Source organism: Hyperolius riggenbachi, chromosome 4, assembly GCF_040937935.1.
Source record: "Hyperolius riggenbachi isolate aHypRig1 chromosome 4, aHypRig1.pri, whole genome shotgun sequence".
NCBI classification, from domain to species: Eukaryota; Metazoa; Chordata; class Amphibia; order Anura; family Hyperoliidae; genus Hyperolius; species Hyperolius riggenbachi.
The window spans coordinates 358,913,433-358,939,731 of NC_090649.1; positions in this window are offsets into that span (position 1 = coordinate 358,913,433).

Genomic DNA, 26,299 nt, shown 5'->3' on the forward strand with positions numbered 1-26,299 from the left:
GCGACAGGAGGAGGAGGATTAAGTTGAGGACTTGGAGTTGGAGGAGTTGGAGGTCCCTGACCTGGAGGATGAGGAGGCACAGCCGAGTGCTGCTGCAGTGGTGCGGGGGTGAAGAAATCAGGGGGAGGCTCATGAATCAGAGGAGGAGGACAGCACTGAGGGTGATGATGAAGATCATGTGCCAGCAGACATGGCAGCCCTGTTCCCCATGGCAGCGCACATGTTGCAGTGCCTGCGCAGTGACCCAAGGGTCAAGCAGATTCGTGCTCAGGAGGACATGTGGATCACCCTGATGCTGGACCCACGGCTGAAGGGGAAACTGCATCAGTTCCTGCCTGCAGCAGGAGGAGAACCTGTGCACCAAATGAGGGAGTTGCAGCGGTCCCTGGTTCGGCGCTTGGAGGAAGCCTTCCCCCAGACTTTCCCTCCCCCTACTGTCACAGTCCAGCCAGCGCAGCAGTAGGTGCCTGCGTCCATCAGCAGCAGGTGCCCATCAAACCTGCTGTCTCTCACAAAGGCGCTGTACGCCTTGCCGGTACAGCTGCCAAGTGAGGAGGTGCCTGCAGCAGCATTTGGCTCTCCAAGCCAGAACCAGTGCCTGACCCGGATGGTGGCAGACTATATGGGGTCCTACAGCAGCCTTGAGAGCGGCACCCCTGTGGACCCCTTGGATTACTGGGTCCAGCACCTGGATATTTAGAGCGAGCTGGCGCAGTACGCCCTGGAAGTCCTTGCTTGCCCCCCTTCCAGCGTGCTGTCAGAAAGGTGCTTCAGTGCGGCGGGTGGCGTGGTGACTGAGAAACGCTCTCGTCTGTCCACCCAGTCTGTGGACAGACTGACGTTTCTCAAAATCAACCAGGCTTGGGTGGTTGGTGAATTCCTGGCCCCTGTTGTTGGCAAGAGGGGGAAATGAAGCGGCTGGAAATCACTATGCCTGCCTTACCACCTTTTACCACCACAACCTCCAGGCTCCGTCTTGACTGAGTAATAAGCCTGGTTCAAAATATGTTTTACAGCCGTGGTACCAACACACTAGGTGCCATAGTAAAAGGATACCCAAAGTGACATGATGAGATAGACATGAGTATGTACAGTGCCTAGCACACAAATAACTATGCTGTGTTCCTTTCTCTCTTTCTCTGCCTGAAAGTGTTAAATATCAGGTATGTAAGTGGCTGACTCAGTCCTGACTTAGACAGGAAGTGACTACAGTGTGACCCTCACTGATAAGAAGTTACCCTTTTTACCTCTTTCTTGCTCTCAGAAGCCATTTTCTGCTAGGGAAGTGTTTTATAGTTGGTATTTCTTAGTTATCAGTGAGGGTCACACTGTAGTCACTTCCTGTATGAGTCAGGACTAAGTCAGCCACTTACATACCTGATATTTAACTCTTTCAGGCAGAGAAAGAAAAAAAGAAACACAGCATAGTTATTTGTGTGCTAGGCACTGTATATACACATGTCTATCTCATCATGTCACATGTCACTTCGGGTATCCTTGAACTATGCAAACACAATTGCTGTGTAATTTTTTTGGAGGTGTCTGTGCTGTCCGAGTTGTGGGGAGGCCCCAACTGCGGCAGTACGACCACTTCCTGGAACCTCTCCTAATTTATTACTGAGCCGTGGTACCTCCAAGTGCCATGGTGAACTATGTAAACACAATTGCTGTGTAATTTTTTTGGAGGTGTCTGTGCTGTCTTGAGTTGTGGGGAGGCCCCAACTGCGGCAGTACGACGGCTTCCTGGAACCTCTCCTAATTTTTTACTGAGCCGTGGTACCAACACACTAAGTGCCATGGTGAACTATCTATGCTGACTGCCAGACGTTACACTTCTTCTCCTGCTCCTGTCTCCTGCTGCCTGTGCTGCTACCACTACCAGGGTGCATCGACCTACTCATCCTGCTGCTGCTCCTGTCTGTGGTACCCACCAACACCAGGGTCCACACAAAACGATTTCTTCTGCTGCCACCAGCTATTACGCCAGTCCTATAGCTGCATCGACCAACTCATCCTGCTGCTGCTCCTGTCTGTGGTACCCACCAACACCAGGGTCCACACAAAACTATTTCTTCTGCTGCCACCAGCTATTATGCCAGTCCTATAGCTGCATCAACCAACTCATCCTGCTGCTCCTGTCTGTGGTACCCACCAACAACAGGGTCCACACTAAACTATTTCTTCTGCTGCCACCAGCTATTACACCAGTTCAATAGCATGCCTGTGCTGCTCAGACCGCAAGGGTGCCACAGGCCACTGCTGCTGTGTTGATACCACCTATATTTAACTCAAAACACAATTGCTGCGTAATTTTTTGGAGGTGTCTTGGCTGAAAACTGTCATGTTCCAGTTGTGCGGTTGGACTTTGGACACAATGTGGGCTGCACGACCGCTGTCTGAAACCTAGGCCTGATGTTAACCAACAGATGCATTACAACACATGTCTGGTGTGGCTGGGACTGATAGTCCACACAGGTTCAGAAGGACGCACGCGCGCGCTGAGAGGCAGAGCCTTTTTGGCAGTCAGAAGGGTGTCAGCTGATCCAGCCGATCAGCTGACAATTCTATCAGGTTTCATTGGTCCAGCACTTAGGGGAGGCGCTGGAGAGCGCTTGTGTATATATACTGGGTGCTGGTCATTTCTCTGGTGTCTGGCGTTGCGATCACTACGTGGTAGCACTCAGACCTTGTCAGTATCTGTGATATTATCTGTGTTATTATCTAGAACAGTTCCTAGGTGTTGATGATCAAGGACCTCACACCTCAGTCTAGGGAAAACTATATTTTCTAGCTCTCAGACCTTAGCTAGATCCGACAGTGTGCCAGAACCGGCTGGAGCTGAGAATCCACAATGAGTCAGATTCTTGATAGCTTAAAGTACTAATTGCATTGTTTATCTGTTATGACCTTCTGCTTTCCTGACTACTTTTCTGATCTCTGTTTAGGTACTTTGCTATATCTGATACTCTGTTGCCGTACTCTGCTTGTCTTAGGATTCCGCATCTGTCTCCTGTCTTTGTCCCTGATCTGTCTGTCTGTTGCCGACCTGGCTTGTCCGACCTCGAGAGCTATCTCTTCAGCCAAGAGATAGCTCAGAGACCTGTGGGTGACACTCCTTCTGATGTCACTCACACTTGTCCTTCCTACTCCTAGCCTGACCCCTCCCTCAGGAGAGTCTCATGCTTACAGAAGGAACGTGTTTCTGTGCAGTACTCCTTATTGCTGGGCGCCTGCTTTACAGGTGCTGTCCTCAAAGTATTTCTGTTGCACTATACACTCCTATTACTCAGGTGTTAGGGATATATCTGATTATCGGTGATACTGCAGATCATCAATAATCGGGTATATATCTGTATTCTCGGTGATACTGCAGATCACCAGTAATCAGACCCTCTTTGTGTTACACCGATCGTTACAGCAAGTCTGCCATTGTGACCATGGGTAATGGCCGGGGAATCAGGGTTCGATTCCGGTCTGGAGTTGGAGCCTGAGAAACGGCTACCACACATCCAAGGAAGGTAGCAGGCATGGCATGCACGTCCCGAGGTAGCGACCAAAAATAACAATACAGGAGGACTTTTAAGGCCCTGCGGTATATGAGATGAATCAACTTTAAATCCTTTAACGAGAATCTGTTATGGAGGGCGAGTCTGCCATTGTGACCACGGGTAATGGCCGGGGAATCAGGGTTCGATTCCAGTCTGGAGTTGGAGCCTGAGAAACGGCTACCACCACACATCCAAGGAAGGCAGCAGGCATGGCATACACGTCCCAAGGGAGTGACCAAAAATAACAATACAGGAGGACTTTCGAAGCCCTGCTGTATATGACACTGATCGACTTTACTACCTATAACGAGAATCTGTTATGGAGGGCGAGTCTTCCATCCATTCAAGTGAAAGGTATGCACTGACTGCCAGGTATAATACAATGTGCAGTCACAGATGCACCTACCTACCTATACCTACGTGAGCGCACGCATTGTTAATACCACCAGTCATTGCACCTGTTCAGGGTACCTGCCTATGTGTGTGTGACAGGCAGCTGCACATTTGTAATCCCAATCACTGCACCTGTTCACTGTTCAGTGCACCTACCTACTTATATACCTACGTGAGCACACGCATTGATAATGCTACCAGCCATTGCACCTGTTCAGGGTACCTGCCTGTGTGTGTGTGACAGACAGCTGCACATTTGTAATCCCAATCACTGCACATGTTCACTGTTCAGTGCACCTACCTACCTACCTACGTGAGCGCAAGCAGTGTAATATACCACCAGTCATTGCAACTGTTCAAGGTACCTGTGTGTGACAGGTGCACATTTGTAATACCAATCCTTGCATACCTGTTCACTGCACCTTTGTGACCGCACACTGTTTAGTATTCCAGTCTGTGCATACCTGTTAACTGCACCTGTGTGACGACTGCACATTGTGTTGTAATACCAGTCACTGCTACCAGTTCACTGCACCTGTGTGAACGCACGCTATTTAGTATACCAGTCCGTGCATACCTGTTAACTGCACCTGTGTGACAGCTGCACATTGTATTGTAATACCAGTCCCTGCATACCTGCTTACGGCACCTGTGTGATCGCACGCTGTTTAGTATAGCAGCCCAAGCATACCTGTTAACTGCACCTGTGTGACAGCTGCACATTGTATTGTAATGCCAGTCACTGCTACCTTTCACTGCACCTGTGTGACTGCACATTGTATTAGTCAAGTCAGTGCATACCTCTTACTTCATCCCCCCTGCCCCCCCCCGATCTGGACAAAACGGGTAGAGGCAGAGGCCGGGGCAGACCCAGGGGGAGGCCACCCGGCAGGTCTGTTCGAGGTCGTGCTGACGTGATTTTGTGCTTCCCTGGCCCAAAGTACAGTGCTCAGATCAAGGCACGTCCCATCAACTCCCAAGATTGTCAGGACGTGGTTAACTGCTTCCGCAGCCACCAGCGCTACTCCAAGTACCACATCCGATACATTTGACACTTCACAGGAGTTATTTGGTGGGGAAATCATTAGAGATGGCTCGAGCCTCCGATTTTCGGTTCGCGAACCTCCACCAAACGTTCGGTTCGTGCGAACTTTCGCAAACCGCAATAGACTTCAATGGGGAGGCAAATTTTGAAAATTAGAAACATTTATGCTGGCCACAAAAGTGATGGAAAAGTTGTTTCAAGGGGTCTAACACCTGGAGGGAGGCATGGCAGAGTGGGATAGATGCCAAAAGTCACGGGGAAAAATCTGAATTTGACGCAAAGCAGCATTTTAAGGGCAGAAATCACATTGAATACTAAATTGCAGGCCTATAGTGCTTTCAAATATCTTGCATGTGTATACTGTACATCAATCAGGGAGTGTAATTAGGGTACTGCTTCACACTGACACACCAAACTCACTGTGTAACGCACCGCAAACAGCTGTTTGCGTAGTGACAGCCGTGCTGGACTGGTGCGCACCAGGGCGAGATTGCTCTTCCTCAGTGATATCAGGCAATGTCTGACTGCCTTATCAACTTTCGATGGTTCTTTCTCTACCATTGTTAAAGCTTACATCTATTTTTTTTAAATAATTGTTCTGCTTGCTGTTCAGTACCTGCAACAAGAATCTTTTCTGGAGGACCAGTCTGCTATTGTGAGTGACCACTGGTAATGGTCAGGGAATCCTGGTTCGATTCCGGTCCGGAGTGGGAGCCTAAGAAATGGCTACCACCACCACACATCCAAGGAAGGCAGCAGGCATGCTGTGGGCAAAGGAGCAGGAATGGCTACTACACATCCAAGGAAGGCAGCAGGCATGGCATGCACATCCCGAGGTAGTGACCAAAAATAACAATACAGGAGACCTTTCGAGGCCCTGTTGTATATGACACTGATCGACTTTACTATCTATAACGAGAATCTGTTATGGAGGGCAAGTCTGCCATCCATTCAAGTGAAAGGTATGCACTGACTGCAAGGTATAATATAATGTGCAGTCACAGATGCACCTATCTACCTATACCTACGTGAGCGCACGCATTGTTAATACCACCAGTCATTGCACCTGTTCAGGGTACCTGCCTATGTGTGTGTGACAGGCAGCTGCACATTTGTAATCCCAATCACTGCACCTGTTCACTGTTCAGTGCACCTACCTACTTATATACCTACGTGAGCACACCCATTGATAATACTACCAGCCATTGCCCCTGTTCAGGGTACCTGCCTGTGTGTGTGTGACAGACAGCTGCACATTTGTAATCCCAATCACTGCACATGTTCACTGTTCAGTGCACCTACCTACCTACCTACGTGAGCGCAAGCAGTGTAATTTACCACTAGTCATTGCAACTGTTCAAGGTACCTGTATGTGACAGGTGCACATTTGTAATACCAATCCTTGCATACCTGTTCACTGCACCTTTGTGACTGCACACTGTTTAGTATACCAGTCTGTGCATACCTGTTAACTACACCTGTGTGACGGCTGCACATTGTGTTGTAATACCAGTTACTGCTACCAGTTCACTGCACCTGTGTGAACGCACGCTATTTAGTATACCAGTCCGTGTATAGCTGTTAACTGCACCTGTGTGACAGCTGCACATTGTGTTGTAATACCAGTCCCTGCATACCTGTTTACTGCACCTGTGTGACCGCACGCTGTTTAGTATACCAGTCCGTGCATACCTGTTAACTGCACCTGTGTGACAGCTGCACACTGTATTGTAATGCCAGTCACTGCTACCTTTCACTGCACCTGTGTGACTGCACATTGTATTAGTCAAGTCAGTGCATACCTTTTACTTCATCCCCCCCCCCCCCGATATGGACAAAACAGGTAGAGGCAGAGGCCAGGGCAGATCCAGAGGCAGGCCACCCGGCAGGTCTGTTCGAGGTCGTGCTGACGTGATTTCGTGTAGCCCTGGCCCAAAGTACAGTGCTCAGATCAAGGCACGTCCCATCAACTCCCAAGATTGTCAGGACGTGGTTAACTGTTTAACACAGAACACCTCATCTTCCGCAGCCACCAGCGCTACTCCAAGTACCACATCCGATACATTTGACACTTCACAGGAGTTATTTGGTGGGGAAATCACTAGAGATGGCCCAAACCTCCGATTTTCGGTTCGCGCGAACTGTCGCAAACCGCGATAGACTTCAATGGGGAGGCAAACTTTGAAAATTAGAAACATTTATGCTGGCCACAAAAGTGATGGAAAAGTTGTTTCAAGGGGTCTAACACCTGGAGGGAGGCATGGCAGAGTGGGATAGATGCCAAAAGTCACGGGGAAAAATCTGAATTTGACGCAAAGCAGCATTTTAAGGGCAGAAATCACATTGAATACTAAATTGCAGGCCTATAGTGCTTTCAAACATCTTGCATGTGTATACTGTACATCAATCAGGGAGTGTAATTAGGGTACTGCTTCACACTGACACACCAAACTCACTGTGTAACGCACCACAAACAGCTGTTTGCGTAGTGACGGCCGTGCTGGACTGGTGCGCACCAGGGCGAGATTGCTCTTCCTCAGTGATATTAGGCAATGTCTGACTGCCTTATCAACTTTCGATGGTTCTTTCTCTACCATTGTTAAAGCTTACATCTTTTTTTTTTAAATAATTGTTCTGCTTGCTGTTCAGTACCTGCAACAAGAATCTTTTATGGAGGACCAGTCTGCTATTGTGAGTGACCACTGGTAATGGTCAGGGAATCCTGGTTCGATTCCGGTCCGGAGTGGGAGCCTAAGAAACGGTTACCACCACCACACATCCAAGGAAGGCAGCAGGCATGCTGTGGGCAAAGGAGCAGGAATGGCTACCACACATCCAAGGAAGGCAGCAGGCATGGCATGCACATCCCGAGGTAGTGACCAAAAATAACAATACAGGAGGACTTTCGAGGCCCTGCTGTATATGTGATGAATCAACTTTAAATCCTTTAACGAGAATCTGTTATGAGGGCAAGTCTGCCATTGTGACCACGGGTAATGGCCGGGGAATCAGGGTTCAATTCCGGTCTGGAGTTGGAGCCTGAGAAACGGCTACCACACATCCAAGGAAGGTAGCAGGCATGGGGCTTGATTCACAAAAGAGTGCTAACTGTTAGCACGGCCGTTTTCGCGCGAATTTTCACATTGCGCGTGATCGCGAATTTTTCGCGATACTTGTCCCGAGGGAGTGACCAAAAATAACAATACAGGAGGGCGTTTGAGGCCCTGCTGTATATGACACTGATCGACTTTACTACCTATAACGAGAATCTGTTATGGAGGGCAAGTCTGCCATCCATTCAAGTGAAAGGTATGCACTGACTGCCAGGTATAATACAATGTGCAGTCACAGATGCAGTGAAAGGTATGCAGTGACTGCAAACAGCTGTTTGTGTAGTGACGGCAGTGCTGGACTGGTGCGCACCATGACGAGAGTGCAGGTGATTGCGGCTTTCCAGCCCATATGGTCGTGGGGCTGAGGTAGCTGAATGATAGAACAGTGACTGTCCAGCTGATCAAATTTGGTCTGTCCACAATGAAGCAACAACCTTATTATTGTGGGTGTGCCCCCTGAGACACTCATATAGCCGGCGGTCATTGCTTCATTATGATACGCAAGCCCCTTCACCGCGGCAAGGTAATGATCACGAAGGGGAATGGGCACATGTACATGTCTTTTGCTTTGTTGTTGCAGCTGCACTGCAGCCAGAAAAGTTAGGAAGGCATGTACACGCAGCAGAAAAATTATTATAGCGGCCACTGGTAGCAGCGGCCTTAAAAATTCAGGAATCTGCCAGGAGTCCTGGACCCTGTTGGTGGTGGTGGAGAAGGCAGTCAAGCGGCCTGCGGGCAGAGGTGCTGTGTGGGGAGTGACTTAGTCTTTGGGCAGGCAGCCAGTCACACAGCGTGCAGGCAGAGATGCTGTGTGTGGGGACTGGCTTAGTCTTCGGGCAGGCAGTAGTTCTCCGGGATCCATGCCTCATTCATTTTGATAAAGGTGAGGTACTGAACACTTTTGTGACTTCTCTTCTCAGTGACAATGCCTCCAGCTGCGCTGAAGGTCCTTTCTGAAAGGACGCTTGAGGCAGGGCAAGCCAGAAGTTGGATGGCAAATTGGGACAGCTCTGGTGATAGGTCAAGCCTGCGCACCCAGTAGTCCAAAGGTTCATCGCTGCTCACAGTGTCTACATCCACACTTAAGGCCAGGTAGACGGGTACCTGCCGGTCCAGGCGTTGGTGGAGGGTGGATCCAGAAGCACTAAGTGGAGGCGTTGGACTAAAGAATGTCCGCATGTCCGACATCACCATGAGATCGCTGGAGCATCCTGTCCTTGCCTGCGTGGACATGGTAGAAGGATTACTGGCAGGGGTACCTTTATTGCGTTGTGCTGGGACATCACCCTTAAATGCATTGTAAAGCATAGTTGCCATCTTGTTCTGCATGTGCTGCATCCTTTCTGCCTTCTGGTGAGTTGGTAACATGTCCGCCACTTTGTGCCTATAATGAGGGTCTAGTAACGTGGCAACACAGTACAGATCATTAACCTTGAGGGTTTTTTTTACGGGGGTCCCTCAACAGGCTGGACAGCATGAAAGACGCCATCTGCACAAAATTGGATCCAGACGTACTATCCATCTCCTCTTGCTCTTCCTCAGTGAGGTCAGGTAAGTCCTCCTCCTCCCCCAGCCACGAACAATACCACGGGAACGTTGAGCAGCACAAGCCCCCTGCGATGCCTGCTGCGGTTGTTCTTCTGCTGCTGCCTCTTCCTCCTCCAAAGAAACACCTTCCTCATAATCCGAGTCTGACTCCTCTTCGCCACACGACTCCTCCTCCTCCTACCCCCTCTGTGCTGCCGCAGGTGAGGTGAAAACATCTGTTTCTGTTGAAATTTGCTCCCACAACTGTTCCTCCCGTAATTGTTCCTGTTTACGCTCCTCCACCGCTTGATCCACCACTCTACACATGGCACGCTCCAGGAAGTAAGCGTACGGGATCAAGTCGCTGATGGGGCCTTCACTGCAACTCACCAGGTTGGTCACCTCCTCAAATGGCCGCATGAGCCTGCATGCATTTCGCATCAGTGTCCAGTTGTTGGGCCAGAACATCCCCATCTCCCCAGATTGTGTCCTTTTACTGTAATTGTACAGGTACTGGGTGACGGCTTTCTCCTGTTCTAGCAGGCAAAAGAACATGACCAGGGTCGAATTCCAGTGAGTCGGGCTATCACATATCAAGCGTCTCACCGGCAAGTTGTTTCTCCACTGAATGTCCGCAAAGCATGCCATGGCTGTGTAAGACCGCCTGAAATGCCCACACAACTTCCTGGCCTGCTTCAGGACATCCTCTAAGCCTGGGTACTTTGACACAAATCTTTGAATGACTAGATTCAGCACATGTGCCATGCAGGGTACATGTGTCAGCATTCCCAAATTCAAAGCGGAAAGGAGATTGCTGCCATTGTCACACACCACATTGCCAATCTCCAGCTGGTGCGGGGTCAGCCACTGATCCACCTGTATGTTAAGAGCAGCCAGAAGAGCTGCTCCAGTGTGACTCTCCGCTTCGAGGCAAGAGATGTCTAAGATGGTGTGACACAGTCGTACCTGGCATGCAGCATAGGCCCTGGGGAGATGGGGCTGTGTAGCTGGAGAGGAGATTGCAGCACCAGCGAAGAGGATGTAGCAGGAGGAGAAGGAGACGAGGTAGCAGGAGCCCTGCCTGCAAGCCGTGGAGGTGTCACAAGTTGGTCCGCTGCACAGCCACGTACTCCCTGCTTGCCATCGGTCACCAGGTTGACCCAATGGGCTATGTAAGTAATGTAGCAGCCCTGATCGTGCTTGGCAGACCAGGCATCCATGGTCAGGTGGACCCTTGACCCAACGCTGTGTGCCAGAGATGACACCACTTGCCTCTCCACTTCATGGTACAATTTGGGTATCACCTTTTTAGAGAAGTAATTGCGGCATGGTATCTTCCACTGCGATGTCCCAATGGCCACAAATGTATGGAAGGACTTAGAGTCCACCAGCAGGTATGGTAACAGGTGGCGAGCTAACAGTTCCGCCAAGCCAGCTGTCAGATGCCAACCAAGGGGGTGACTAATAGAAATTGGCTTTTTCCGCTCAAAGATTTCCTTCATGGACACCTGGCTGCTGTGGGCAGAGCAGAAGGCCAGTAACCGCTCAAGGGCAGAGGCGGAGTGAAGGAGGGTGGCTGTGAAGGTGCAAGGGAGAAAGCGGCTGAAGATGCTGCACCTGAAGGAGGCAGATGAGAAGGAGGGTGGCTTTTCTTTTGTGTGCTGCTTTTGCTCAGGTGCTCTTCCCATTGCAGTTTGTGCCTTTTCTCCATGTGCCTTCATAAGGCACTTGTCCCTACATGGGTGTTGGACTTTCCACGGCTCAAATTTTGGAGGCAGAGAAAACAGATGGCATTGTTCCGATCTGAGGCGGACACACTAAAACATTTCCAAACCGCTGAGCCACTCTGGGGTGATGGCACTATAGTGGCATCAGCAGCTGACGTTGAAGGGCATGTTGGTTGGCTGTATATAGGTGACGATACATGGCGCCGGACACTGCCACCAGCTGTTTCTAATGATGAACTCCCCCTTCTTCTTTCAGGAACTCGTCTCCTCCTACTCCTCTCTGACCCCCCCTCTGAATTGTCCCGCTGTTCATCTCCTCTATTGGGAACATACGTGGGATCCGTATCATCGTCATCATCATAATCATCCTGCCCAGCTTCGCTTGCCTCAGACACCTCCAAAACGGCACCAACAGCAGGTACTTCATCATTCCCCTCCGCACACGTTACGTCCATAGTGTCGCCTAACTCAGACATATGAGGTGGTGTAACTTGCTTAGCGCCTTCATCTGGTTGTAACAATAATGGCTGAGCATCAGTCATTTCACCACCAAATAACTCCTGCAAACTGTCAAATGTAGCGGATGTGGTACTTGGAGTAGCGCTGGTGGCTGCGGAAAATGAGGTGTTCTGTGTTAAATAGTCAACCACGTCCTGACAATCTTGGGAGTTGATGGGACGTGCCTTCTTCTGAGCACTGTACTTTGGGCCAGGGCCGCACGAAATCACATCAGCATGACCTCGCACAGACCTGCCGGGTCAGACCTGCCGGGTGGCCTTCCTCTGGGTCTGCCTCTACCTGTTTTGTCAGTTTTGTCCATATCGGGGGGGATGAAGTGAAAGGTATGCACTGACTTGACTAATACAATGTGCAGTCACACAGGTGCAGTTAAAAGGTGTGCACAGAGTGGTATATCACACTGCGTGCACTCACGTAGGTACGTGGGTGCACTGAACACAACAGGTAGGTATATGCAGTGATGAGGTGGGTGCACTGAACACAACAGGTAGGTATATGCAGTGATGAGGTGGGTGGACTGAACACAACTGTATACGTAGGTAGGTGGATGCACTGTGAACAACAGGTAGGTAGGTAGGTATATGCAGTAATGGGTATTACAATGTGCACCTGTCACATTTAGACAGGTAGCGGACAGGTACAGTGACTTTGCGTGCACTCAAGTAGGTGGGTGGGTGCGCAGTGAACAAGTAGGTGTATGCAGTGATGGGTAATGTACAACTGTCACACACACAGCTAGTCACTGAATGTGCTGGGCCTGGCAGTAGCACACACAGTATGAATTATCAAGGTTGCCTAAGCAACACAAGTGTCAGTGGGACACACAGAAAAAAAAATAGATCACAAGAGCTCTCCAAAGAGCTGTTATGGGGTGCTATTTTAGCAATAGGAATCCGCAAGGAGCAGGCTAAGAAGCCTACAAGAGCCTAACAAATCTTTCCCTATGAGAGAGTCTGCAGCAGCTGTCCCTTCTCTATTTACTGCAGGCACACGAGTGAGTAAAATGGCTGGCAATGCCTGCCTTTTATAAGGCTGGAGTGCCACCAGGAGGGAGTGTAGCCTGATTGGCTACAATGTGCCTGCTGACTGTGATGTAGAGGGTCAAAGTTGACCCTAATGGTGCACTATGGGGGCGAATCGAACTTCCACTAAAGTTCACAGTTCTCCATGATCGCGAACCACCAGAAGTTCGCCTGGAACCGTTTGCCGGCGAACCGTTCGGGCCATCTCTATAAATCACTCATTCACAGCCATTATTGTTACAACAAGATGAAGGTGCTAAGCAAGTTACACCACCTCATATGTCTGAGTTAGGCGACACTATGGACATAAGGTGTGAGGAGGAGGATGATGAAGTACCTGCTGTTGGTGCAGTTTTGGAGATTTCTGATACAATCGAAGCTTTGGGGGATGATTATGATGATTATACTGCCATGGATGCCACGTGAGATCCTAAGAGACACGATGACCAAGGGGACAGTTCAGAGGGGGAGTCAGAGAGGAGTAGGAAGAGACGAGATGCTGAAAGAAGCAGGGGGAGCTCGTCATCAGAAACAGCTGGTGGCAGTGTACGGCGCCATGTATCGCCACCTATGTACAGCCAGCCAACATGCCCTTCAACGTCAGCTGCTGGCGCCACCATAGTGCCCACACCCCAGAGTGGCTTAGCGGTGTGGACATTTTTTAGTGTGTCTGCCAAAGATCAGAGCAATGCCATCTGTTCTCTCTGCCACCAAAAATTGAGCAGTGGAAAGGCCAACATCCACATAGGGACAACAGCCTTACGAAGGCACATGCTGAAAAGGCACAAACTGCAATGGGAAGACCCCCTGAGCAAAAGCAGCACACAAAAGCAAAGCCACCCTCCTTCTCCTCTTCCTTCTTCAGGTGCATCATCTTCTTCAGCCGCTTTCTCCCTTGCACCTTCACAATCACAGCCAACCTCCTCTACTCCGCCTCTCACCTTGAGCGGTTCCTGCTCCTCTGCCCACAGCAGCAGCCAGGTGTCCATGAGAGCAATCTTTGAGCGGAAGAAACCAATGTCTGCCAGTCCCCCCCTTGCGCAGCATCTGACAGCTGGCTTGGCGGAACTGTTATCCCTCCAGCCGTTACCATACCAGCTGGTGGACTCTGCGGCCTTCCGAAAATTTGTGGCCATTGGGACACCGCAGTGGAAGATACCAGGCCGCAATTGTTTATCTAAAAAGGCGATACCCAAACTGTACCATGAGGTTGAGAGGCAAGTGGTGTCATCTCTGGCACACAGCGTTGGGTCAAGGGTCGATCTGACCATGGATGCCTGGTCTGCCAAGCACGGTCAGGGCAGGTACATTACTTACATAGCCCATTGGGTAAACCTGGTGACCGCTGGCAAGAAGGGAGTACATAGCTGTGCAGCGGACCTAGTGACACCTCCACGGCTTGCAGGCAGGCTTGCTGCCACCTCCTCTCCACCTGCTACATCCTCTTCGCTGTTGTCCTCCTCCTTCTCCTTGGCTGAGTGGCAGCACAACTCTACTGGTGCTGCGATCTCCTCTCCAGCTACACAGACCCAGCTCCCCAGGGCCTATTCTGCATGCCAGGTACGACGGTGTCACGCCATCTTAGACAAGTCTTGCCGCAAAGCGGAGAGTCACACTGGAGCAGCTCTCCTGGCTGCTCTGAACAAACTGGTGGATCGGTGGCTGACCCCGCACCAACTAGAGATTGGCAACGTGGTGTGTGACAATGGCAGCAATCTCATTTCGGCTTTGAATTTGGGAAAGTTGACACATGTACCTTGCATGGCACATGTGCTCAATCTCGTAATTCAGAGATTTGTGTCTAAGTACCCAGGCTTACAGGACGTCCTTAAGCAGTCCAGGAAGGTGTGTGGGCATTTCAGGCGGTCTTACACGGCCATGGCATGCTTTGCCATTATTCAGCGGAGAAAGAACTTGCCGGTGAAACGCTTGACTTGCGATAGCCCAACTCGCTGGAATTCGACCCTGGTGATATTCAACTGCCTGCTACAACAGGAGAAAGTCGTCAAACAGTAGCTCTACAACTACAGTCAAAGGACACAGTCTGGGAAATGGGGATGTTCTGGCCAAAGTACTGGACACTGATGCAAAATGCCTGCAGGCTCATGCGGCCGTTTGAGGAGGTGACAAACCTGGTGAGTCACAGTGAAGGCGGCTTCAGTGACTTGATCGCATATGCCTTCTTCCTGGAGCGTGTTGTTCTTATAGTGGTGGATCAAGGAGTAAGGTGGTGGAAGAGGAGTCAGATGATGAGGAAGGTGTTGTTTTGGAGGAAGGGGATGAGGCGGAAGAACAACCGCAGCAGGTGTCGCAGGGAGCTTGTGCTGCTCAACTTTCCCGTGGTATTGTTTGTGGCTGGGAGGAGAAGGAGAACTTATCTGACATCACTGAGGAAGAGCAAGAGGAGATGGATAGTACGTCTGCATCCAATTTTGTGCAGACGGCGTCTTTCATGCTGTCCAGCCTGTTGAGGGACCCTCGTATAAAAAAAACTCAAGGGGAATGAGCTGTACAGGGTGGCCACGCTACTAGACCTTCGGTATAGGCACAAAGTGACGGAGATGTTTCCAAATCACCAGAAGGCAGAAAGGATGCCGCACTTGCAGAACAAGCTTGCAACTATGCTTTACAATGCATTTAATGGTGATGTCACAGCACAAAGCAATAAAGGTACCACTGCAAGTAATCCTACTCCCATGTCCACGCAGGCAAGGACAGGACACTCCAGCGATCTCATGGTGATGTCGGACATGCGGACATTCTTTAGTCCAACGCCTCACCTTAGTGCTTCCGGATCCACCCTCTACCAACGCCTTGACCGGCAGGTAGCTGACTGCCTGACCTTAAGTGTGGATGTAGACACTGTGAGCAGCGATGAACCCTTGGACTACTGGGTGCGCAGGCTTGACCTGTGGCCATAGCTGACCCAATTTGCCATCCAACTTCTGTCTTGCCCTGCCTCAACCGTCCTGTCAGAAAGGACCTTCAGCGCAGCTGGAGGCATTGTCACTGAGAAGAGAAGTCGCCTAAGTCAAAAAAGTGTTCAGTACCTCACCTTTATCAAAATGAATGAGGCATGGATCCTGCCCGAAGACTAAGCCAGTCCCCACACACAGCATCTCTGCCTGCACGCCGTGTGACTGCCTGCCCCATGACCAAGTCGCTCCCCACACAGCATCTCTGCCTGCAGGCTGCTTGACTGCCTTCTCCGCCACCACCACCAACAGGGTCCAGGACTCCGGGCGGATTCCTGAATTTTTTAAGGCTGCTGCTAGCAGCGGCCGATATAATAGTTTTTCTGGTGCATGTACATGCCTAAACCACTCTAAAGGAAAGAGGCTATTCCAGTAGAATTATTAGAAAAGCGTTTATCAGGGGGTTAAAGACTGACAGAGATACATTTTTATCCAAACGTCAACCAAAAGAACACGAAAGCAGTGACGTGGTCAGGTTGATCACAAGATACGGGAGTCATTGGAATCAGCTTTTAGGTATTCTACAGAAAAATTGGGGTATACTCACCTTAGATGATGGTATTGCTAAAATAGTGGGGTAGACCCCCCAGGTGACGGCTCAGAGAAGTAGTGTAGCGATCGGTGTAACACAGAGAGGGTCTGATTACCGGTGATCTGCAGTATCACCGAGAATGCAGAATATACCCGATTATTGATGATCTACTAACCTCTGGACACCTGAGAGGGAAGTGAGTGTTTGGGTGTAACAGTAACACTAGAGGACTGTACCTAAGGAGTAGGTACAGAGGCAGTAAGGAATACTGCACAGAAGTATGCTCCTTCCGTAAGCCTAGACTCTCCCGGGGGAGGAGCTAAGCAGAATGTGGGAAGGACAGAGCGTGAGTGACACCAATGAGCAGGTGTCACTAACAGATCTGGGAACTGCCTCTAACAGTAAGGCTAGTTCTCGAGGTTGGCCAAGCCAGGTCGTCAACACACAGACAGATAAAGTACAGAATCAGAAGGCAGATACGGAATCCAATAACAGGCAGGGTCAGGCAACGGAGAATCAGAATAACGAGGTACAGAATCAGGAGGCAGGTACAGAGTCCAGGAACGAGCAGAGATTGGCAACAGGATATCAGAAATAGCAAGGTACAGGATCAGAGTTCAGAGGAATAGTCAGGCAGGCAGAAGGTCATAACACATAATACAATTCAATATTCCTAAAGCTAAGGTGTGAGCTCCTTGATGTCAACACCTTTGGAAACTATGCTAGAACACAGAAACAGACAAGGCCTGAGTGCTACCACATAGTGATCGCAACGACAGACACCAGAGAAATGACCAGCACCCAGTATATATACTATAGCGCTCTCCGGCGCCACCCTTAAGTGCTGGACCAATGAAAAGTGGTGGAAATGTCAGCTGACCAGCTTGGTCAGCTGACCTTCTTCTGGCTGTCATATAAACTCTGCCTCTCAGCGCGCGCGCACGTCATTCTGAACCTGTGTGGACTATCAGTCCCAGCCACACCAGTCACGCTTTGCAATGTCTCTGCTGGCCTGCACGCGGGGTGAGACGCACCGCTATCTGCACATGCGGTGGCCTCCCCGCACCTGGTCAGACTGTCAGTAGCAGGCCTGTGCACGTTCTCCGCGTTCCGCTATGCCAGCCACGGAAACAGCCGCCTCATCCTGCGTCCATGCGGCGGCTTTTCCGCGTTTCTTCCGAAGTAGCAGCCTCAAAGACATGCTAGTTAGAAGCGAGTTTCAGAGAACTCCCAGACTAATTTCTAGACATAAAGGGATGTATAGATGTCAGAATTGTAAATATTGTGGTCATGTCATAGAGGGTGATACCTTCAGCAACAGTTTGGGTCAAGTAAATTTCAAAATAAAGGATTACATTACGTGTGAGACCAAAAAAGTGATCGACCAATTAACTTGTCCATGTAACAAGATATATATTGGTAAAACTGGAAGAGAGCTGAATGCCAGGATAGGTGAACATGAACACGTCCCGTGTATCAAAAAAGGGCACCTGGAAAAAAGGGCGCGGGCTATAGCGGAAATTATAAGTTGTAATGTAAAACAATATTTTTCATTTATAGCTTATAAACGAAAATGTAGTGCTAAATCGGTTCAATAAACGGAAATGAAACGGCAAAATACCGTTTACAACAACAAACGAATTCGGAAATGAAACGTCAAATAGCGTCTATAACAAAAAATGATATTTACACTTGTATTAAGCATAGTAATACAATGGTAGATTTTATTGGTATTTTACTGCAATTATACCTAACTGTAGGCTCTCCCTATCCCTAACCCCTAGACCCCCCCCCCTTGCTTTGTGTAAATATACATAATTTAATAAATTGTGTATATTACAAATATTGTACTGTAACTATACCTATCCCTACTCTCACACAGAACACTCCCTGTCCCTATCCCTAACCCCTAGACCCCCCTGGTGGTGCCTAAGCTTAACCACCCCCCTGGTGGTGCCTGACCCTAAGACCCCCCCTGGTGGTGCCTAACCCTAAGACCCCCCTGTTGGTGCCTAATCCTAAGACCTCCCTGGTGGTGCCTAAACTTAAATCTCCCCTGGTGGTGCCTAACCATCCGTCTAGTCGTGCCTAACCCCTGGTCATGCCTAACCCTTACCTTCCCCACTGCACAAATACCCTTACACACATATAAACAATAATATATTTAATCTTTAAAATATTTCACTGTAAATAACATGAATAGAATAATTTATATATTTGTAATAGAATAAACAGCGTTAAAATCACGTACACATTAATAATATTATAAATAGAAAAAGGTATATATATATATATATATATATATATATATATATATATATATATATAATAGATAGCCTTACATTCACGTATGCATTAAAATTCTTAAAATAACGGTAATATTAAAAGCGATATATTAGAAAACTATAATGAACGCATTATAAGTGTAAAGAACAAAGTTAATACCAAAAGCAATGTATTTCCAATAGAACAAGGTTGAAAACAATATTTAAGCATTATACGTATGAAAACGAATTTTAAATGATAAAATAAGTGTAAACGAAAATTTAGTTGTTACAGTCCTGAAAGCGAAATTTTAAAATGGAAAAATAACTAAAAGCTCCTATAAGTGAAATTTAAAAACGAAAAAATAAGTAAACCAGAAAAGTTAAAACGAATTTGTAAACAATATTTTGTAATAAACCTTATTCTGTAAACTTTTGCTAACACGATCCCTGCAACCGCTATTTCTCGGGCGCCCTTTTTTCCTGTCGGGCACCCAATAGCCGATATTTTGCATTGCAGTCTATGGTGGCACCCTTTTTGTCCATTAGCTATATGCGCCCTTTTTTATTAGCCCGGGTATCTACATTTGTTGAATTAGTAACTACCAGATTTACCAGATTTACTTTAAATCAGTGGTATAACTACAATTCATGGGGCCCCCCAGCAAAACTTTGGGGCTCCCTAATAGGAAGAAAATGGCAGCACTTCCAAATGCAGGCTGCACCCAAATTGACCAGCTGCATAAATGTGCAGAGCCCAAAATACGGGTAGAGTACACAATTGCATTTAAAACAGATGCAGCACATAGAGGATGTTAGCTTCCAAAAACAGTTTGCATACAGATTGTTCAGTACTAGACTCTTCCACCACGTTGAGGTGCCCATACGGAAGAGACCTAACCACTAACCAATAACTAAAACATAGCGTACACCTGGGGCTGCTAGCCATAAATGGTCTACACATTTTCTAAAGAACAACAAAAAATTGGCAGCGCTCCTAATCAGGCTGCAACTGAAATGAAAGCAACATAGGTGGGCAGCGCACCCTAGGGACTTAGATAAACACCTTGAATACAAATGAAATCAAATACAAACTATGCGCTAAACCCTAATCTAGATAAATTGAATGCGAACTAATACACATGAATGCAGCCAGCCACAAGTAGACCTATATTTTTGTACAACAGGAGGAAAATGCAGGCTGCGCCCAGATTGACCAGCTCCATAGATGTACAGAGCCCAAAACATGGGCAGAGTACACAACTTGCATTCAAAGTGTAACAATCGGTGTAACACAGAGTGGATCTGATTACCGGTGATCTGCAGTATCACCGAGAATGCAGATATATACCTGATTATTGATGCATTGATGATAATCAGATATATCTCTAACCTCTGGACACCTGAGTGATGAGAGTGTTTTGGTGCAACAGTAATACTTTGAGGACCGCACCTGAATATCAGGTGCTAGAGCAATAAGGAGTACTGCTCCGCAGCAAGTTCCTTCCGTTGGTCTGAACTCTCCGCAGGGAGGAGTCAGGCCGACAGTGGGAAGGACAGAACGAGAGTGACACCAATGAGGGAGTGTCACTGACAGATCAGTGAACTATCTCTCAACAGGAGAGATAGTTCTCGAGGTCGGGCAGGCCAGGTCGTTAACACACGGACAGATAAAGTACAGAGACAGGAGACCGATGCAGAATCCTAAGACTAGCCGAGTTTGGCAACAGAGTATCAGAATAACAAAGGTACAAAATCAGAGATCAGAAGAATGGTCAGGAAAGCAGAAGGTCATAACAAATAATCAACAATTCCTAGACTAAGGTGTGAGTTCCTTGGTCATCAACACCTTGGAAACTGGTCTAGATAATAATACAGATGATAACAGAATTCCGAGACTAAGGTGTGAGTTCCTTGGTCACCAACACCTTGGAAACTGGTCTAATGTAACACAGATACTGACAAGGTCTGAGTGCTACCACGTAGTGATCGCAACGCCAGACACCAGAGGAATGACCAGCACCCAGTATATATACACCAGCGCTCTCCTGCGCCTCCCCTAAGTGCTGGACCAATGAAAACTGAAAGAATTGTCAGCTGACCGGCCTGGTCAGCTGACACCCCTCTGGCTGTCATAAATGCTCTGCCTCTCCGCGCGCGCACGCGTCCTTCTGAACCTGTGTGGACTATCAGTCCCAGCCACACCAGACATGTGTTGTAATGCCTCTGCTGTTTTGGATGCGGAATCCGCCGCACCGCTGTCCAAGCAAGCGGCGTTTTCTCTGCGTTCAGCAGTACTGACAGAAGTAGGCCTATGCGTGCAAACCGCCGCGTCGGATGCGGAATCCGCCGCCCTGTTCTCTGGGCATGCGGCGGTTTCTCCACGCTCCGACAAGCCAGTGAATGCAGGTCTCTGCCATGTTGAACGCAGAATCAGCCGCCTTACTCTGAGTACTTGCGGCGGCTTTTCCGTGTTTTCTCACAGTACCACCCCCCATCCCCCTGAGGAGTGGACTCCGGACAGCTCCTACCCGGTTTCTCAGGATATAGAGCGTGGAATTCCCTTCTTAATTTGTCCGCATGCATGCGACACTCAGGTACCCATGTTCTCTCCTCAATACCATACCCCTTCCAGTGCACTAGATACTGTACCGAGTTCTGCACTACACGTGAGTCTAAAATCTTTTCTACTTCGTACTCAGGTTGGTCGTCTACCATCACAGGAGGAGGAGGAGTGGCACCCACATGGACTGCTGGTTTAAGCAGGGACACATGAAAAGATCTTACACCACGCATGCTGGCAGGAAGATCAATGGCATAAGTAACATTGTTGATCTTCCTGGTTACAGAAAAAGGGCCCACAAACCTGCAACCTAACTTGGGCGAGGGTTGTTTCAGGGTCAAATGACATGTGGACACCCAGACCAGGTCTCCTGGTCGGAACTTCCACTCCAAGGATCGTTTCTTGTCAGCTTGACCTTTCTGACTTTGAAAAGCCTTCTCCAAATTATTTTTCACGATTCCCCGAATGGCTTTAAATGATTTTTGCCAAGCCTCCAGAGCTGGAAACGGAGTGGAAGCTACTGGTAATGGGGAGAACTTGGGCAACTTTCCGGTTACCACCTGAAACGAAGAAAATCCAGAGGAAGAGCTTTTCAAACTATTGTGCGCAAATTCTGCATATGGCAAGAACTTGACCCAATCATTTTGCGCATCCGCAACATAACACCTTAAAAATTGTTCCAAAGACTGATTAACCCTCTCCATCTGACCATTGGTCTGTGGGTGGTAGCCCAACGAAAATGACAGTTCCATGCCCATTTGATGACAAAATGCCCTCCAAAATCTAGAAACAAATTGGACTCCCCGATCTGACACTATGTTTTCCAGAATGCCATGTAGTCGGGAAACGTGGATCATGAAAAGATCGGCCAACTCCTGGGCCGAGGGGAGTCCTTTCAAGGGTACAAAATGGGCAATTTTACTGAAACGGTCGACTACCACCCAAATGACCGACATGCCTTCAGACCTCGGAAGCTCACCCACAAAATCCATGGACAAATGGGTCCACGGTTCACTCGGGGTGGGCAAAGGCTGCAACATTCCCACAGGTGCCAGACGGGAGGGTTTGCTTTTAGCACACACTGCACACTCTCTAACATACTCCTTGCAGTCTGTTGCCAGAGAAGGCCACCAAGCACACCTAGCAACCAAGTCTTGTGTTCTGGAGGCCCCCGGATGCCCAGCATTCTTGTGCGAGTGGAACATCTGCAAAATCTGGAGACGAAATGGCAGTGGTACAAACATAACCCCTTCAGGCTTTCCCTCAGGGACATCCTGCTGGAAGGGACTTAAAGTCTCCGTCCAGTCTTTCCAAGTCTCTGTGGCTCCCAGCACTACTTTCTGTGGGACAATGGTCTCTGGGTCTGAGGGCTGTGCTGTCTCCGGCTCAAAACATCTGGACAAGGCATCCGCCTCAATGTTTTTACTACCCGGAGTGTACGTAATTACAAATCTAAATCTCGAGAAAAACAGTGACCACCGAGCCTGACGGGGGCTTAATCTTTTAGCCCCCTCAATGTATTCCAAATTTTTGTTATCAGTGTAGACTGTAATCGTATGTTCTGCTCCTTCTAGCCAATGACGCCATTCTTCAAAGGCCAACTTAATGGCTAGGAGTTCCCTGTTGCCTATATCGTAGTTTTTCTCTGCTGGTGAAAACCTCCGAGAGAAATAGGCATACGGGTGTATTCTTCCCTGCAGCCCAGAGCGTTGAGACAGCACAGCCCCTACCCCGACTTCAGAGGCGTCAACCTCTACAATAAATGGATAAGAGGTGTCTACGTGTCTATAAATGGGTGCAGAGCAAAACAGTTCTTTCAAAGTGGAGAAAGCAGCCAGAGCTTCGGGGGACCAGTGGTTGGTATCTGCCCCTTTCTTTGTGAGAGTGGTGAGGGGTGCTACGACAGTGGAGTACCCCTTTATGAACCTTCTATAGTAATTAGCAAACCCCAAAAATCTCTGGAGAGATTTGAGTCCCACTGGCTGAGACCATTCCAGGACAGCAGAGACCTTGGCAGGGTCCATAGAAAGGCCCGAGGTGGAAATTATGTATCCCAGAAAAGCGACAGATGTCACCTCAAAAATGCATTTCTCCAATTTGGCATAAAGCCTGTTCTGTCTAAGCTTGTGCAGCACGAATTTGACATGAGACCTGTGCTCAGAGAGGTTGTCTGAGAAGATTAGTATATCGTCCAGGTATATCAGTCATCATGTTAAATCAAATTGTAATCAGCAGTGCTGTATGTTGTATCAGTGTTTATATTTGATGTATATCATTGTCTGTATCATTATGTATCCCTTGTTTGTTTTCTTACATTGTACAGCGCCACGGAATATGTTGGCGCTTTATAAATAAATAAATTAATAATAATAATAATAATAATAATAATAATTAGTACAAATTTACCCAACACCTCCCTGAAAACTTCATTGATGAGTTCCTGAAAGATGGCCGGGGCGTTACACAACCCGAAGGGCATCACCAGGTACTCGTAATGCCCGTTGGGTGTGTTAAAGGCCGTCTTCCATTCATCGCCCTCTCTGATCCGCACCAGGTTGTATGCACCCCGCAAATCCAATTTTGAAAAAATCCTAGCATTGGTGACTTGAGTGAATAAATTGTCTATCAAAGGTAATGGATAGCGATTTTTAACTGTGATCTTATTCAGTCCCCGGTAATCAATGCATGGCCGAAGGCCTCCGTCTTTCTTTTTTACAAAAAAGAAACCTGCTCCGGCAGGCGACTGGGACGGGCGAATGAATCCTTTAGCTAAGTTTTCACGGATGTACTCTTGCATGGCCACCTTTTCTGGCCCAGACAAATTGTAGAGATGACCTCTAGGGGACATACAACCCGATCGGAGATCAATGGGGCAATAGAGTTGGGCCGAACAATTCGCCTGCGAACGGTTCCATGCGAACTTCAGTGGTTCGCGTTCGCGTCCCGCAGGCGAAGTTTTGCGGAAGTTCGGTTCACCCCATAATGCACCATGAGGGTCAACTTTGACCCTCTACATCACAGTCAGCAGGCCCAGTGTAGCCAATAAGGCTACACTAGCCCCTGGAGCCACTCCCCCCCTAATAAAAGGCAGGCAGCGGCGGCCATTAAGCTCACTCGTGTGCCTGCGTTAGTGAGAGTAGGGCGAGCTGCTGCAGACTGTCTCTCATAGGGAAAGATTAGTTAGGCTTAGCTTGTTCCTGGCTGCATACCTGTTCTGTTCAGTGAGCCCACCATACCTGTTCTGTTCAGTGAGCCCGCTGGATACCTGCATACCTGTTCAGTGAACCTGCCACTGCATACCTGTTCTGTGAACCCACCACTGCATACCTGTACTGTGAACCCACCACTGCATACCTGTTCAGTGAACCCACCACTGCATACCTATTCAGTGAACCCACCACTGCATACCTGTTCAGTGAACCTGCCACTGCATACCTGTTCTGTGAACCCACCACTGCATACCTGTTCAGTGAACCCACCACTGCATACCTGTTCAGTGAACCCACCACTGCATACCTGTTCAGTGAACCCACCACTGCATACCTGTTCAGTGAACCTGCCACTGCATACCTGTACTGTTCAGTGAACCCGCCACTGCATACCTGTTCTGTTCAGTGAACCTGCCACTGTATACCTGTTCTGTTCAGTGAACCTGCCACTGTATACCTGTTCTGTTCAGTGAACCCGCCACCGTATACCTGTTCAGTGAACCTGCCACTGCATACCTGTTCTGTTCAGTGAACCCGCCACTGTATACCTGTTCAGTGAACCTGCCACTGCATACCTGTTCAGTGAACCCACCACTGCATACCTGTTCAGTGAACCCACCACTGCATACCTGTTCAGTGAACCTGCCACTGCATACCTGTTCTGTTCAGTGAACCTGCCATTGTATACCTGTTCTGTTTAGTGAACCCGCCACTGCATACCTGTTCTGTTCAGTGAACCCGCCACTGTATTCCTGTTCAGTGAACCCACCACTGCATACCTGTTCTGTTCAGTGAACCCGCCACTGCATACCTGTTGTGTTCAGTGAACCCACCACTGTATACCTGTTCTGTTCAGTGAACCTGCCACTGTATACCTGTTCTGTTCAGTGAACCCGCCACTGCATACCTGTTCTGTTCAGTGAACCCGCCACTGTATACCTGTTCAGTTAACCCGCCACTGCATACCTGTTGTGTTCAGTGAACCCGCCACTGTATACCTGTTCTGTTCAGTGAACCTGCCACTGTATACCTGTACTGCTCAGTGAACCCGCCACTGCATACCTGTACTGTTCAGTGAACCCGCCACTGCATACCTGTTCTGTGAACCCGCCACTGCATACCTGTTGTGTTCAGTGAACCCGCCACTGTATACCTGTTCAGTGAACCTGCCACTGCATACCTGTTCTGTGAACCCGCCACTGCATACCTGTTGTGTTCAGTGAACCCGCCACTGCATACCTTTTCAGTGAACCCGCCACTGCATACCTGTTCTGTTCAGTGAACCCGCCACTGCATACCTGTTCTGTTCAGTGAACCCACCGCATCAGTGCACATACCTGTGCAGTTAAGTGAACCCACCTACCTACGTGAGTGCACGCAGTGTGATATACCACTCCGTGCATACCCGATATGGACAAAACAGGTAGAGGAAGAGGTAGTGCCAGAGCCAGAGGAAGGCCACCCGGCAGGTCTGTGCGAGGTCGTGTAAATGTAATTTCGTGTGGACCTGGCCCACAGTACAGTGCTCGGAAGAAGGCACGTCCCATCACCTCCCAAGATTGTCAGGACGTGGTTGAATATTTAGCGACACAGAACACCTCATCTTGCTCAGCCACCAGCGCTACTACTAGCACCACTTCCGCTGCATTTGACACTTCGCAATAATTATTTAGTGGTGAAATCACTGATGCACAGCCATTGTTGTTACAGCCAGATAAATTTTCACCAGCTCATATGTCTGAGTTACGCAGCAACACTATGGATGTAACGTGTAAGGAGGATGAAGGACCTACTGATGGTGCATGTTTGGATTTTTCTGAGGCAAGCGAAGCTGGGCAGGATGATTACGATGATGACGATGA